Source organism: Patiria miniata, unplaced genomic scaffold, assembly GCF_015706575.1.
Source record: "Patiria miniata isolate m_02_andy unplaced genomic scaffold, ASM1570657v1 HiC_scaffold_13, whole genome shotgun sequence".
Taxonomy (NCBI): domain Eukaryota; kingdom Metazoa; phylum Echinodermata; class Asteroidea; order Valvatida; family Asterinidae; genus Patiria; species Patiria miniata.
The window spans coordinates 19,156,871-19,172,282 of NW_024037051.1; the positions used below are offsets into that span (position 1 = coordinate 19,156,871).

Sequence of the window (15,412 nt, forward strand, 5' to 3'; positions counted from 1 at the left end):
GCGTCTTGCATTCCTCACTATACACTTTCATAATATATATGTCTGTAGTGAAATGCTTCCGCTTTTGAGTAATATTCAGTTTTTATTGCACTTCCGGTAACACCGGAAGTAAAGGTCAAGCGGTTTTGCGTCCAGGAACATGAAATGTTTCTCACGGCATAGTCTACAACCTCACGAAAAAACGAACACGATACTCTATTTAGTTCAAAAGATATAACGCAAACTATTTTGTCAAAGTTTGCCCTTAAATTGCTTGTAATTTGATACCTGATTACGTCATGATGACGTAACAAAATGTACAACATCTTCGTAACACGGTACAAGTTCACACAAGGTTTTGTGATCATACCGTGAACCGTTCGGAAGAAATGCTGCTTTGTTTTGATGTCAGGCTAACGTCTTCATTTTGAATGCACCTAACTTTGACCTTCCAGTAGACCCGGAAGTAAAGGTCAAGCGAGTTCACGTACACTACAAAAATTGTTAAGCGATTAATGGTCTATCTGAGTACAGAAAACAAACATCATTGATTGTTTAGTTCAAGAGTTATAGGTGAAAGTAATTGGTCACTTTTTCAGATAAAATCACTTGTAATTTGACACCCTATGACGTAATCATGACGTCAGAGTAATATGCACCACTTCGGATGAGGGTCGATATATATTGAAAGTTACAAGTTCATACCATATACCGTTTAAGAGAAAACCCGCGGAGAAGTATTGTCCGGAAAAAAAAAAAAAAGAAAGAAAGAAAGAAAGAAAGATTAATCGTAACAGATCCAAAGAGTGGTCGGGTTGTGCCCGACCACTCAAATATTTCAAAAACAAATCGTAATTTAATACTGATGATGTCATCGTGCATCATTGTAATATGCACACCGGTTTATATCATGGTTGAAGTTTCACGTTCAAGCAGCTGTGAAAAGTTTTTAATTAGAAACTTCGCAGGGAATTACTGTCCGGAAAAGGAAAGAAAGAAAGAAAGAAATTAAAATTCGAAAAACTCTAGATCGGTGAGCGGCTGGTAACCAGTCACGCAAAAACACTTGTTTGATAGCAGAGTGTTTACTCTTTTTGATCTTGTTGCTGCGGCGGCGGCCATAGCGCCAGTGTAGGTCAAAACGCGACAGACATGGTTTGACATTTTGAAGCACATTTTTCGGATGAAATTGCACATGGCTTCTTACAAATACAATCAGTATATGCTTAAAAATGGATTTTGACGGAGCCTCTAACGTCCATACAGTCTATGCAACAAATGCCAAGAAAATATCGAAAAATACATGCTTTCAGACTTTTCATAAAATTCTAACACACACACAGCACAATATATTGCAAACATTGTTTGGACGTACGCCATCTTCTTTCGGGGGCGCTATTCAAAGTAGACGATCATGGGCGCCATCGGACAATGGGTGGCGTTTTTCTTGGTGAAACAATTGCCTTCGATAGAGGAAATATGGGCACTCAATGAAAAAAACGCGCTCCTGAAAAAAAAACACGGCACTCGTGAAAAAGGGCACTCTTTACAAAATATTAGGGGGGGGGGATGGGGTACCCCCTTACCCTCCCCCTATCGCTTCCTATGCCACTGTATAGCTCAGACTCAATAACGTTATCATGAGAATCGATGGACATTAGAATAGACGTCAACATATGTTTATCAATCTAAAAATAAATGTTTTATTGCTTTTCTGTCTTTACATGGGCATAATAAAATGCTGCACTGCGCTAAGGAAAGAACGATGGCTACACTGTTGGGAGCTTTACTTTTCTGCATTAAAATATGAGAGGAAAACTACGGTACGATAATCGTCAATTATGGCGAACGTAATCAGAAATGGACTTGGACGTTGCTTGAATAAATGTGAATTAGCTTCAATAAACGTGATATTATTTTACGTCCGTAGAAAATGTGTTCTCATTCTGTCCCAGCATGGCCTGTAATTGTTTGAGCTTCCCATTGCTTTCATAGCCCAAGGGAACACAATATTATATCTAGGATTTGAACCGGTATAATGATTGCAAAGGCTCGCACATCCTCAAAAACAGATGCACTTCTTTACTAGGTGGGGGTCATGATACAATGACAAATAATGCACACAGGCCTCCACACACGGATTGTGTACTAAGAGGGCGTCCCTTTTAGTTACCTTTTCAAAACCAATAATACGTTTTCAATTATGCAAGTAATGAGGCGAGTATTTGACAACACAATCAAATAACAAGGATGACTTTTACAGACAGGCGTTATGAATGAATTCATGAGCACTGATCAATTTTTTTTTCATGCAAGAGTCAGTTTATTTTGCCACGAAGCATACATCATTCTCAGTACGTTTACGAAAGAGGAATCATCAACGGATGAAAAGGGATGAGAAATAGCGCACGTTCAATTAATAAGGAATAATATTAAAGCCCTGTTTAAAGAACTGGATCTTCTTTCATAGTTAACAAACACCTGTTGTAGGAATAAACTCAATCAACCCATCTAACAGCCTATCCGAGTTTTGCAAGAAAGATGTGCAATATGGCCGAGTATTTGACACGACGACATGTCCTGTTTACATTGATATAACAATTATCATTTTCAAAGGAATAGTATTCTCTCAGATTACATCCTCAGCAGCAAGATACATCACATTTTAGCATCTTCCCTGTCTTATAACAATTAAAGCTTTTACGCCCAAACTATAGCAATGGTCCCAACTATTGTTTGGAGTATGTGACGGTTGGGGCGTAAAATATGGCTATGTTATGATGGTATTGCTACGTTGCCGTTACTGTACGTAATGGGATACGAATTTAACGATCGCACCCAAAATGCAGTACATCGCAGCTTTTCTGAACAAGCAGTTTAATCTAACCTAAATGTTAGTGGCTAACTCTCAATGTATGTTTGCTTTGAAATCACGATAAGGAAGTGTGCCAATTGAAAAAGTAACCTTATGTTTTCTCTGGGGATTGTGTTCCACCCTTTCCAAAAAAAAATCCTCGGATGCACACGTTTCCATATCCCAGCGCTGCTTAAACGATACATGATGGATCAGGATTAATATTAATGGTAATTTAAAAGTGGATTTTACCCATCATCACGGATTATGATAACCACGCACCACCGATACCCCAAAAGCCCAAGAACAAAAACATTACAGACAGGAACAAAGTTAGATTTCAAACATAGATTTGTTTAACACAACACAGTGAAGATAATAATGAAGTCCATGTTCGAGCTCATAATTAGTGTCAATTAAATGACGAGAAGAATTTGGACTTTTATGCGTTCTTTTGACTTCAATATCACTTTTTAAATTCACAGTGAGCAGACTTCAGACGTGAACAGCACTGTCACGGAATCAATGGAAAAACTGGCTGGAACACGGACCCAGTATTGTTAACAAAAGTGAGACAATCTTACCAAGAAAGAAGAAAAATGAATTAATGTCAAATCTTTTTATTGAATCAGAATAAAGCCTTGCTGTCGACTAACCACTGGCGATCTGCATGGAGAAAAGAAAAGAAAAAACACCATGATTTCTACAAGGACTAACGATGTAGGACGTTTTAGATGACCGAGCGTTTATATTAGGCAAGTAGTTAAGAAAGAGCTTTCGCAATCCTACACCTATACTTGAGAAAAGATTGCGAAAGTTCACAAAATCGATAATCATGGGCTTACCATGGTTTCATTCGTCCATTCGTGTGGATTGTCAGTTTTACTTGTCGTTTCCATACCTCGGCCCTCACTAACAATGGCCCTTATAACACCGGTTTGGAGTACATTGGTAATCATATGTGCAAACTGAAACAGAAACCAACATGGTTGTGAATGACTAGTCCAGAAATATGTGTGCGGACGACCTGTTGACGGAAGCTTTAAAGAGACTGTCCATGCTGTTTACACTCCTCCAGTTTGAATTACCATACAGTAAAAGCCTGAAACTTTCTCTTTTTATACCACAAAGAAAAGGGGACCTGTTCCAAATTTCAGATGTCGCTATTTCTCAGACAAATGATCTTGCAAAGATATAACAGTGGAATAAATCCGATTCCAGCCAAATTCAAACACCCCCGGAAAAAAGATTGTTCAATTTATTACTAGGCCCTTTCAACCAGTTCTATTTGAAAGCTATTTGTTTCGCAGGAAGAGTCGTTTGCTTCCCTAAGTTAAACAATAGAATCGACATGACAAATAGTTCGGTCAAATTCAAATGGTATTCATTCAAATTCGTCGGAGACAGTATATCACGAGGTTAATCAAGAATTCAACTTTCTGAACGGACACACGTGTTTTCAATCAATTTTGTTACTGTACTATCTACTTTCAGATTTGAACGTGTTCCGAGTGAACAGAAATTGTCCAAAATAATTAAAGAACCCGTTCAAAGAATAACAAGGCAATAAGGAACAAAACGTTTGGATTTCATTTCCATTGAAGATTCATTAGATTCACTTTTCGAGTTTCAGATTTTTGTTTTAACTGCCTTCCGATTTAAAACAACGTGAACGATTTTTTAAAATTAAGACAAACAACAGAATAGAACTGATTTGATATGCAGCAATTACCGCCAAGAACAACGCTCAGTGAAAGGAGAATTGTACACACAGTGTGTGAATAACCAATGTTGATATTTGTAAATAAACCCCGACAGTAATAATTGATTGCCTACAAACGAGGTAGGAAAATACGAAATCTTATGTTCTTAATTCGATGATCGTCAGATATTTCATTGAAAGTAGACGGTCAGAGGTGAATTGTTTCCATAAATGCAATTCGAAGAATGAAGAATACTGTGTGCAAAAAAAACCCACGAAATGTAAGAAAACCATTATGATTCAGCACGAAAACTTTCGTGAATATGAGAGATTCTGTGTGAAAGTGAACAAAACTTCGTTGACATTTCCAACCCAAAGAGCAACATTCTGCCTAAGCTTTGATTCATGTCGTAATGCCAAAATCTGCGTGAAGTTATTATTACCAAATTAGTACTAAAGACCATCACTGAACCTACTTTTCCAGTACTGCCTCTTCACTATCTCGCGAGATTCCAGTTCTCGCATGGAGTCCTCAGCAAGAAAGTCTGCGTGACATTAAAAAAGGGTGTTGGTGCTGAATTCATGAATTGCACTTAAAGTAACACGAATTGCACTGAAAGATAACAACGACACAATCTTCACAGACATTGAATATAAATAACAGTTGAAATGTCATAGTGTTGAACATTTGTAAATACATCAAACCAAGAAATGGATTTTTTTAAATGCCAAATAAGCCTTCGAACATGCAAGTTTGGTACGTTGTTTGGGGGGGGGGGGGAATCCACAACCACCAAAATGTGGTTCACTTACGTCAAAATTTGAAGAGGATGTGTAAAAAGCAACTGATCATTATGTATCCTAGGTTTTATTTGTCTATATTTAATAAGATAGAACAGCATCAGAAATTAAACAGAGCGATATGAGAAATGTTGACAGTGGATGTTCCTTCCTCTACCATGGAAACTTAAACGTTCATTTTAATGTGTCCATATACAAATATCATAATTATCAAAACTCAAATCAAACATATAAATATAAACTCCAAGCATGACATACGATAGGCCCACGGGGCTGTGCGAATGTGGTTATGTGCGGATACTGCTAGATGTCGGAACCGTAAGAATAATGGAACCGTGGACAAAATAACTTACCGTCCGTCTCTGCCAAACCGAAGGCACATCCAACGAACATCAGGAGAAGCAGGCACATGTAAACCTTCATTCTGGCTAATCTAGAAAGTGAGGGAGAAAACGAATGACAGTAAGAAACTGGCAATGATATGGTTCTATTGCAATGTTAGACGACGCGTGCACAAGTGCGACCATGTAACATAAAATTATGTCATTCCATTTTTTCCCCGCAGATTAATTTGGTTGTTGCGCATTTTGTACTTTTCGTGAAGTTCGCACAGAGGCAGCAGTTAGTATACATAACGCGTATATCACTGTCGTTTATACATGTAAGTCGTATCAATGTACATCCGTGACAGATTATTGTTAATCATCAACAAATGTAATATTGCCAGGGGCTTTTCTTTCCAAGCAACTGACATATCAAATCTGGCCACGTTTATCCAAAGCTTACATTTTTAGGTTGAAACAGACTTGAAAACCAAAGCAAAGTCAGGAGGCGGAAATGCACTGGATGCTTTCAACTTGATGTCTACTGAACGAATGCTCTACAACAGCGCCGAGTACACGTCTTTGTAGTAGCTGGGTTCAAATGTCACATACCCGTCATTTATTGGCAGTTTTGTTGAAACACGTATGCATACATCTACAGACGTTTCAATTAAAGACCACGTGACTCTAGGGGGCGGTTGTTCATGTTTGAACCCCATCATGCACATCGTTAACACAAACAAAACAAACACCCCCCCCCCCTCAAAAACAAAAAAGAAGTTCGCCAGTGAACCTATTATTATGCATTACTCATTACGTATGCATTAATCATGAAATATACACGCATGGGGGCAATTATCGGATGTAAGAAGTAAGGATCATTGGTACATGGCAGAACGGTAGGAAATAAGGTGGGCGTGGAGTCCTATGCAAAGGCGAGTCAAAAAACTATCATTTTAATATTGGTCATAGTTGTATTCAGAAGCAACATAGATAAGATATTTTCATATGTACTTTTAAAGTAACTCTTCCTGCTTCTTTTTGGTGACACTGGCTTGGTTCTCACTGGATTAGTTTTCATGCATGACTGCACAGGAGACAATTAAAGGGGACATGTAGGTCCTGCCTCGGCCAATGGAGCTTTATACATGGCAGACGTGGTCTAACTTTTTGAAGTGCATTGCTTGTGCTGCACATGGCTACTCAAAAATAATAGAATCAGTATCAGTAGACTTCAATATAAATTTGACGGAGCCTGTGACGTCCTTAGACTTGGAGTTTATGCAACATTTGCTTAGATCATATCTATTTTTTTTCATCTCTGCATGGGCATAAAACAATGCTGATGTCAGCTAACGAAAGAATGGCTCTGGGGTAGACTGTAGAAAATATGATTTTTGTTTTTGCATTAAGATGTGAGAGGAAAATTGGCGAGGTACGATTTCAATCAATCAAAATGGGAAAAGAAATAAGATGATGGATTAGAATGTTAGTGAATGTTCTGTGTGCTTTCGTACAAAACTATCCTTCCGAGGTGATCCCACGAAGATTGGGTTCAATTTTGGACAATGGAACGCACCCTGAAAGGGAGTTATAACGTACCCCTCACTAGATATTCTGCATATTTTCTAGAGATTCCTGATTAATTAAACAAAATCAAATTCAAATGTCACAGTTTGAGAATATATGTTCATTATGAGCAAAGGCAGTAAAAGTAAAAATATTTCATTCACGGAAATGTTTGTATCTAAAGTAACGGTGCGCCGATGATTATGTCCTTAGCTCAGAATAGAATTTTACCAAGCAGAGACAAAAAAGCAATAAACTACTCATTTTCGATGAACATATGTTGCATAAACTCCAGGAGAGGCCCGATAAAGTAGTCTATTATCAATACAGATTATGTCTTTGTTGTATGTGCAGCTATCTATTTGTGAACAACGTATCAATGTTATTAATATTCGTGAGTATTAAGCTGTCGGGAAAATTCAATGAAATCATGTTCAGCAAAGATTTTGTGGACAATTCCAACTTTCATTTCGAATAGGCCTCCGTGATGTTGCGGTAGTCTTTGTCACGGTGACGAGAATGTCAACTAATTGATGTAGTTACTGGCAGTGCAATGATACAGAATGTAAGTTGAAAACGGAAGTCTTTCACCACCGTCAAAGAAATGTTCAAATGTTCGATGGGGGTAGCTTAAACCTGGTCATGATGTCCCCCACCCCCTCCCCGTCCCCGCTGGCTATGCCACTGTATAGTTCAGATTCAAATACAGAATAACAGCTTCTGCAACATATGTTTGTCTGAAAATACATGTTTTATTGGGTTTTTTGAGTTTCTGCATGAGCATAGTAAAATTCCGCTATGAGCTAAGGAAAAAATGATGGTTACTATGTTGGAAACAGTATTTTTCTGTGTTAAAATATGAGAGGAAAACTGTGCCACGATGGTAATCAATTATGACGAACGTAATCACAACATGGACTAGGACACGTGTGATTTAGTCTAGCCTTCCGGGGTTGCCATGTTTTCTCGAGCGTCCCTGCTGCTAGAAAAGCGCCACCTATTTTCTGATGGTGCTCATCGTCAGTTTTGAACAGCACCGCCCCCACCTTTTTTTTTTCGGAAGCCGGCTGACCGTTGATAAAATCCCTGTTTATCTTTCAGCATGGATCAGGCGAGTGCCAAATGTTAACCTCCCCAAACCCCCCTCCCATCAAGATGACCTTGCTATCGTGATTTGGCCGGCGCGACGTAGGCAATTTCGGGCCTATTTTCAGAAATGCTCCCCTAACAGCTTTGGAGTTTATGCAACATGCTCATCTAAACATGGCTTTTAGTCTCCTCTGAGCTAAAATGGTCAAGATGTGAGCTGATAATGTTCGTGTTATTTTTGAGTTTCCCACAGAAACAAATATAGGCCCATACTTTATTTGCTATTTGTATGGCCACGCTAGGGAAATTGCTGCAATACCCCGTGGCAGTGTCAGTGACGTCACTTTCGCCTCTGGAAGCCTCCTGGGCAGGCGCAGTTCTACGGAGGGGGGGGGGGGCTAGCTCCTCCCATCAAATATTCGTGAGAAAGGGGCATTTGTATACTTTAAGGTAATATATAATTGTGCATGATATGGTAGGATTTTATCAGCACTCCACTTTGAAAATATGGTATGAGCCCCCCCCCCCAACCCCCGCCCCACTCCCCCCCCCCCCCCCTTTAATTGATTTTCGGAGACCTAAGAGTCTGGAGAGGAAAAAACGTCCATATGTTAGCACGCCTCCTTGCAAACATTTCTGGATCCGCCCCTGCTAGCCCCCCCCCCCCCCCTAAAATATAGGCTCTAGAACAGCGCCTGCTCCTATCCTGGGGGCGCGATTCACGGCTGGGAAGGGTCGACATCCCGCTCTTTGTTCGTTGAGATTCTTGGAGTCCGACCCACCGTCCAACTCATCGCTACCTCACCGTCCTCTGACCTCCGACCCCGCCAGCCTGACCCCAAGTTGATCCTTTGCTACCTTCTTACATTGGGCCAGTGTAAAAACCAAAGTGCTTTGTGATTCTGCTAGATTTGAGTTATTTTACAATGTTCGTGTTGCCAATACCCTATGCGACATTGTATTAATATATCTGGAGAAAAACACGAAAAGAATATGATGATAAGCTGTGTATATATTATGCAGGGGCATCAATAAATTGCCTCTCAAAAGTGGGGTGGGTGATATGGCTTGATCAGAACTGATGCGAGCGCGCAGCGCGAAGCTTTCGGCGTGGGGTTAAAAAAACAAATGGATTCTTGATGCTCTGTGGTGTGATCTGAGGCAATTTCTTAACACTTCCCTCCATGCTTTAACTAATATTTTCTTAGCAAAAGATAATTATTTGAACATCGTTTTCGAGGTGGAGGTCATTGAATCAGCAACTGGTATTCTGAGCTATAGGCGTGTGGTTCGGAGCCCGCTTAAGGGCCCCTAAAAATGATTCTAGATGCTCTGTGGTGCGATCTGAGGTCATTAATACCACTTTAACCAATATTTTCTTAGCCAAAGATAATAATTTAAGGCATAATTTTCGAGATTTTCTCAGCTAAAGGCATAAGGTTCGGGGCCCGCTTAAGGGCCCACAAAAAAAATTGCATTCTAAATGTTCTATGGTGCGATCTGAGGCCATTTCTGACCACTTTATCCAATAATGATTCTTAGCAAAAGATATTAATTAAACATAATTTTCGAGATTTACTCAGCTAAGGGCATAGGATTCGGGGCCCGCTTAAGGGCCCCGAAAAAAATTGGATTCCAAATGCTCTGTGGTGCGATCTGAGGCAATTTCTGAACACTTTAACCAATATTTTTTAAGCAAAAGATACATGCAGTACATAATATGGCCCTGTAAATGAGACAGAGTTCAAAAATCGGGGGGTGGGGGCATTTGATATTGTGTCCCCCACCCTTCAAAAAGTGTGGGGGGGGGACATGTCCTCTGGTTTCCCCCCCCCCCCCCCCAGGAATGACGCCTATGTATATGTACCGCAACCGCGCCTTATACATGTTATACTAGTGTGAAAGCATATATAAGCGTCAAGCAGGGAGAAATTATTTCCAATGGACTCTAAAATTGATCTCTCGCAACCAACAATATGATAATCATGACCACTCATTCCAAAGTATTAAAATACGCAGAAACAGAGGCAACTATTCATTATTAAAGTCATTCCTAGGATATTAATTATTTTGTGGCCCAGGATGGTTTGTACGGAGGACGAAAACTCCGGTCACACTGACCAGCTCATGGGTCGTATTAAACTGCTTGCCCTCATACTCAAAACCAGAGCCCGAGTTGGGTTGGGCCTCGCTTTTACCGCAAGGCCTCGGCGGTGGCCAGGGGCGCGATTCCCCTGACGATGATTTCGCTAGATATGTAGCCCATATGGACAGTATAGATCTCTTTAAAGGGAATATACAACATTTGCAAACATCGAAAAATAAAACTACCAAGTTTTTACGAAATACCTTACTAGGATGTTGGTAAATGACAGTCTCAAGCATCTTGTAAAATAATGGCACCTGGTGTGAAGTCATTTTCAAGAAAATAATATTTTTGTAAACATTTCCAACGGTGGTCGGCCGACCAGCGTTGGTAAAACCTAACTATTTTTCAACTACTGCTCCAAATTTACCATTTTTTTTTCAGTCCAAATTTTGTTTGCTATTGGTTACATATTCATGAACGGGTGCAGGCCAGCTAGACTGGTTCCCTTGCCTTACAATTTTCCATCATCTATAAATTGATTCATTTTATCTTTTGTGGAGTCAGGGAACCAGACTACTTGAACATTTTTGTTTTTCTTGGTTTTTCCAACCTTTTCGAACACCAAACTTCAAAAATGTCAGTGTAACAATATTTGATCTATTATACTAACCTCTCAAATAGTTCATTTCTGAAAATTACAGCAAAAGCCAATGATGTACATTCCCTTTAATCAGCCCATGTTCGTTGACATGTCTGTGGTTTAGCATGGTGCTCTAATTGAAAAAAAAAATACGTTTTTATTTTCTTTTTATTTTAAGATTGAAGTAAAATTGTAGCATTGCTTCAATAAAAGTGATATTTTCTTTTGCTTGTAGAAGATGTGTTCTCATTCTCTCAAAGCATGGCCTATTATTGTTTGAGCTTATAGCTTTTCCAACCCAAGGGAACACCATGATATTACATCTAGGATTTGAGGCGAGTATTTGACAACACAATCAAATAACAAGGATGACTTTTACTGACAGGCGTTATGAATGAATTCATGAGCACTGATCAACATATTTTTTTCACGCAGGAGTCAATTTATTTTGCCACGAAGCTACAACATTCTCAGTACGTTTCCGAAAGAGGAATCATCAAAAGACGAAAAAAATGATGAGAAATAGCCCACATTCAATTAGTAAGGAATAATTGTAATGTCCTATTTAAAGAACTGGATCTCCTTTCACAGTTAACAAACACCTGTTGTAGGAATAAATTCCATCAACCCATCTAACAGCCTATCCGAGTTTTGCAAGAAAGATGTGCAATATGGCCGAGTATTTTACACAACGACATTTCCTGTTTACATTGATATAACAATTATCATTTTCAAAGGAATAGTATTCTCTCAGATTACATCCTCTGCGACAAGATCAATCACATTTAAACATATTTGTACGCCCAAACTATATAGTAATGGTCCCAACTATAGTTGGGAGGATGTGATATAGTTGGGGCGTAACATATGGCTATTTTATGATGGTATTGCTACGTTGCCGTTACTGTACGTACTGGAATACAAATTTAACGATCGCAACCAAAATGCAGTACATCGCAGCTTTTCTGAACAAGCATTCTAATCTAACCTCAATGTTAGTGGCTAACTCTCAATGTATGTTTGATTTGAAATCACGATAAAGAAGTGTGCCAATTTAGAAATTAACCTTCTTATGTTTCTCTAGGGGTTGTGTTCCGCCCTTTCCTAAAAAAAATCCTCGGATGCAAACGTTTCCATATCCCAGCGCTGCTTAAACGATACATGAAGGATCAGGATTAATATTAATGGATATTTTAAAAGTGGATTTTACCCATCATTATGGATAATGATAACCACGCACCACCGATACCCCCAAAAACCCAAGAACATAAACATTACAGACAGGAACAAAGTTAGATTTAAAACACAGATTTGTTTAACACAACACAGTGGAGATAATAATGAAGTCCGTGCTCGAGCTCATAATTAGTGTCATTTAAATGACGAGAAGAATTTGGACTTGTATGCGTTCTTTTGATTTCAATATCACTCTTTAAATTCACAGTGAGCAGACTTCAGACGTGAACAGCACTGTCACGGAATCAATGGAAATACTGGCTGGAACACGGACCCACTATTGTTAACAAAAGTGAGACAATCTTACCAAGAAAGAAGAAAAATGAATTAATGTCAAATCTTTTTATTGAATCAAAATAAAGCCTTGCTGTCGGTTAACCTTTGTCGATCTGCATGGAGAAAATAAAAGAAAAAACACCATGATTTCTCCAAGGACTAACGATATAGGACGTTTTAGATGACCGAGCGTTTATGCAAGTAGTTAAGAAAGAGGTTTTGCAATCCTACACCTATACTTGAGAAAAGATTACGAAAGTTCACGAAATCGATAATCATGGGCTTACCATGGTTTCATCCGTCCATTCGTGTGGATTGTCAGTTTTACTTGTCGTTTCCATCCCTCGGCCCCCACCAACAATGGCCCTTATAACACCAGTTATAAGTACATTGGTAATCATATGTGCACACTGAAACAGAAACCAACATGGTTGTGAATGACTAGTCCAGAAATATGTGTGCGGACGACCTGTTGACGGAAGCTTTAAAGAGACTGTCCATTCTGTTTACACTCCTCCAGGATGAATTACCATACAGTAAAAGCCTGAAACTTTCTCTTTTTATACCACAAAGAAAAGGGGACCTGTTCCAAATTTCAGATGTCGCTATTTCTCAGACAAATGATCTTGCAAAGATATAACAGTGGAATAAATCCGATTCCAGCCAAATTCAAACACCCCCGGAAAAAAGATTGTTCAATTTATTACTAGGCCCTTTCAACCAGTTCTATTTGAAAGCTATTTGTTTCGCAGGAAGAGTCGTTTGCTTCCCTAAGTTAAACAATAGAATCGACATGACAAATAGTTCGTTCAAATTCAAATGGTATTCATTCAAATTCGTCGGAGACAGTATATCACGAGGTTAATCAAGAATTCAACTTTCTGAATGGACACACGTGTTTTCAATCAATTTTGTTACTGGAGTATTTACTTTCAGATTTCAACGTGTTCCGAGTGAACATAAATTAACCAAAATAATTAAAGAACCCGTTCAAAGAATAACAAGGCAATAAGGCACAAAACGTCTGGTTTTCATTTCCATTGAAGATTCATTAGATTCACTTCTCGAGTTTCAGATTTTTGTTTTAACTGCCTTCCGATTTAAAACAACGCGAACGATTTTTTTATTTTTTTAATGAAGACAAACAACAGGATAGAACTGATTTGATATGCAGCAATTACCGCCAAGAACAACGCTCATCGGTGAAAGGAGAATTGTACACACAGTGTGTGAATAACCAATGTTGACATGTGTAAATGAACCCCGACAGTAATAATTGATTGCCTACAAACGAGGTAGGAAAATACGAAATCTTATGTTCCTAATTCGATGATCGTCAGATATTTCATTGAAAGTAGACGGTCAGAGGTGAACTGTTTCCATAAATGCAATTCGAAGAATGAAGAATACTGTGTGCAAAAAAAAACCCCACGAAATGTAAGAAAACCATTATGATTCAGCACGAAAACTTTCGTGAATATGAGCGATTCTGTGTGAAAGTGAACAAAACTTCGTTGACATTTCCAACCAAAAGAGCAACATTCTGCCTAAGCTTTGATTCATGTCGTAATGCCAAATACTGCGTGAAGTTATTATTACCAAATTAGTACTAAAGACCATCACTGAACCTACTTTTCCAGTGCTGCCTCTTCACTATCTCGCGAGATTCCAGTTCTCGCATGGACTTCTCAGCAAGAAAGTCTGCGTGACATTAAAAAAGGGTGTTGGTGCTGAATTCATGAATTGCACTTAAAGTAACACGAATTGCACTGAAAGATAACAACGACACAATCTTCACAGACATTGAATATAAATAACAGTTGAAATGTCATAGTGTTGAACATTTGTAAATACATCAAACCAAGAAATGGATTTTTTTAAATGCCAAATAAGCCTTGGAACATGCAAGTTTGGTACGTTGTTTGGGGGGGGGGAATCCACAACCACCAAAATGTGGTTCACTTACGTCAAAATTTGAAGAGGATGTGTAAAAAGCAACTGATCATTATGTATCCTAGGTTTTATTTGTCTATATTTAATAAGATAGAACAGCATCAGAAATTAAACAGAGCGATATGAGAAATGTTGACAGTGGATGTTCCTTCCTCTACCATGGAAACTTAAACGTTCATTTTAATGTGTTCATATACAAATATCATAATTATCAAAACTCAAATCAAATATATAAATATAAACTCCAAGCATGACATACGATAGGCCCACGGGGCTGTGCGAATGTGGTTATGTGCGGATACTGCTAGATGTCGGAACCGTAAGAATAATGGAACAGTTGACATAATAACTTACCGTCCGTTTCTGCCAAACCGAAGGCACATCCAACGACCATCAGGAGAAGCAGGCACATGTAAACCTTCATTCTGGCTAATCTAGAAAGTGAGGGAGAAAACGAATGACAGTAAGAAACTGGCAATGATATGGTTGTATCGCCATGTTAGACGACGCGTAAACAAGTGCGAGCATGTAACATAAAATTATGTCATTCCTTTTTTCCCCGCAGATTAATTTGGTTGTTGCGCATTTTCTACTTTTCATGAAGTTCGCACAGAGGCAGCAGTAAAAGTATACATGCGTATATCACTGTATTTATAAATGTAAGTCGTATCAATGTACATCCGTAACAGATTATCGTTAATCATCAACTAATGTAATATTGCCAGGGGGTTTTCTTTCCAAGCAACTGACATATCAATTCTGTCCACTTTTATCCAAAGCTTACATTTCAGGTTGAAACAGACTTGAAAACCAAAGCAAAGTCAGGAGGCGGAAATGCACTGGATGCTTTCAACTTGATGTCTACTGAACGAATGCGCCACAACAGCGCCGAGTACACGTC

At 38.8% G+C, this 15,412-nt stretch overlaps 1 long non-coding RNA gene across 1 annotated transcript; it reads right to left on the reverse strand.

Annotated features, from left to right (window-relative positions):
• Positions 1-11,465: 11,465 nt before the first annotated feature.
• Positions 11,466-15,412, reverse strand: LOC119719372. Its single transcript, XR_005269916.1, has 5 exons — positions 15,296-15,412; positions 14,866-14,945; positions 14,191-14,259; positions 12,846-12,968; positions 11,466-12,671 (listed from the first exon to the last, which is right to left on the reverse strand). It is a non-coding gene; the product is annotated as an uncharacterized LOC119719372 (long non-coding RNA).